Source organism: Rutidosis leptorrhynchoides, chromosome 1 (assembly GCF_046630445.1).
Source record: "Rutidosis leptorrhynchoides isolate AG116_Rl617_1_P2 chromosome 1, CSIRO_AGI_Rlap_v1, whole genome shotgun sequence".
In the NCBI taxonomy this organism is placed as follows: domain Eukaryota; kingdom Viridiplantae; phylum Streptophyta; class Magnoliopsida; order Asterales; family Asteraceae; genus Rutidosis; species Rutidosis leptorrhynchoides.
In genome coordinates this window covers 66,523,441-66,525,577 of record NC_092333.1, presented here as the reverse complement: position 1 = coordinate 66,525,577, position 2,137 = coordinate 66,523,441, and the positions used below count along the sequence as shown (strand labels likewise).

The 2,137-nt window shown below is 34.6% G+C and overlaps 1 non-coding gene across 1 annotated transcript; it reads right to left on the bottom strand.

Annotated features, from left to right (window-relative positions):
* Positions 1–1,290: 1,290 nt before the first annotated feature.
* Positions 1,291–1,397, bottom strand: LOC139887099 (small nucleolar RNA R71). Its single transcript, XR_011772945.1, has one exon. It is a non-coding gene; the product is annotated as a small nucleolar RNA R71 (small nucleolar RNA).
* Between the last annotated feature and the right edge of the window lie 740 nt (positions 1,398–2,137).

Below are 2,137 nucleotides of genomic sequence, written 5' to 3'. Positions count from 1 at the left end.
AAATCCCTTAAGTGCTTTTTCTTTAGACTAAGATTTAGGTGCTTTAGAATTTTGCGACGCCTTTTTAAGTTTTAGTACCTTTTTAAGTTATTGCCATTTGGGATATAGTATTTCTTTTAAGCTTTAATATTTTTAGACTCAACTTTTAATTTTTAGTTTTTAGTTCCTTTTTAAGTTTCGACGCGCTACTTTCTTATTTTTATTTTTCGATGCCTATTATTTTTCAATCTTTTATTTTTCGACGTTTTTCGACGCGCTCTTTTTCTTTCTTATTTCTCGCCATTCTAGTTTTAGGACTTAGATTTTATTTTCTACTTCTTCTCTAAATTCCTTTAAATTACGAAAATTTATTTTAAGCGGTTAAATTGATAGACATCAAAATTTTCTGGTTCGTAGTAATAGTTGGATTTGTATGTGGACCGGGTTATTGGAGCCAAACAGTACTCAATTATATTGAGACCAAACGAATCCTGCCCCTCTGCTGCATCTTTTGGCTATTCAAAACGTGGAAAAAATCAGAAAAGTCTATTAATTTGATAACTTATATAATTTTTCTTCCTTTTTAAAAACTAATAGGATATTCAGTGAATGCACTGAGCAAAACGTTCACCACCTTTTGTACGTTCACCACCTGTAACCAGATCAAGACATCTAGCAAATATTGTCGCAGTTGATTTTTCTTTAGAATCGTCATCCAGTCGACCAAGTACTCCAATTCAAATTTCCGATAATCCATTTTTTGAACCCGACCTCACAATTGAGAATTCGGAGAATATTCAGGGACAGTTCATAGATCCTGAACCATTAATCTTTCCTCCGGAACCACCAATCATTCAAACGGAGATTGTCGAGGAACCAACCATTAAATCAGAATCCTCTATTAATTCAGATTCAACAAATTCAATCATGAAAAATCTGGAACCTTTAAGTATGGAAGACCGAATGAGAGCTAAACGCACTGGTCAAGGTCACGCAATTACTCAACCAGACATTAATGCGCCAGATTATGAAATCAAAGGACAAATTCTACACATGGTAACTAATCAATGCCAATTTAGTGGTGCACCGAAGGAAGATCCAAATGAACATCTTCGTACCTTTAATAGGATCTGCACTTTATTTAAAATAAGAGAAGTGGAGGATAAACAGATATATCTCATGTTATTTCCCTGAACTTTAAAGGGAGAAACCAAAGATTGGTTAGAATCGTTACCTGAAGAGGCGATTGATACATGGGACGTTTTAGTTGAAAAATTTCCTAAACAATTCTTTCCGGCATCTAAAGCCGTAAGACTTCAAGGAGAAATTGTTACGTTCACACAGAAGTCAAATGAAACTTTATATGAGGCATGGACAAGATTTGGAAAGTTGTTGAGAGGATGTCCGCAACATGGTTTAGACACCTGTCAAATAGTACAAATATTCTACCAAGGATGCGACATCACTACAAGAAAAGACATAGATATAGCAGCTGGTGGTTCCATTATGAAGAAAACAGAAACTGATGCTTACAAAATTATTGATAACACTGCTTCCCACTCACATGAGTGGCACCAAGAAAAAGATATCGTTAGATCATCTAAAGCAGCTAGAGTCGATTTTAGCCATGACTTAGATTCCATTTCTGCAAAGATAGATGCTGTCGAGAGTCGAATGGAAAAGATGACTAAAGATATCCACTCAATACGAATTAGTTGTGAGCAGTATGGAGGACCACATTTGACAAAAGATTGTCTCAGTATTGAACTAACAATGGAACAAAGAGAGAATGTTTCATATCTAAACCAAAGGCCTGGAAATAATTATCAGAATAATTATCAACCGCCAAGACCGATCTACAATCAAAGCCAGAATTATAACCGAAATGTTCCATACAACAACCAACAAGGTCCTAGTAATCAACAAGTATCCAATAATACTTACAATCAGTAAAGACCTAATTTTCAAAACAAACCACCACAAACCGATGATAAAAAGCCAAATTTAGAAGATATAATGACGAAGCTAGTTGAATCTCAAACACAGTTTTTCACATCTCAAAAACAAACCAATGAACAAAATGCTCAAGCATTTAGAAATCAACAAGCTTCTATTCAAAATTTGGAATAAGAAGTAAGTAACCTAGCAAGGTTAATAG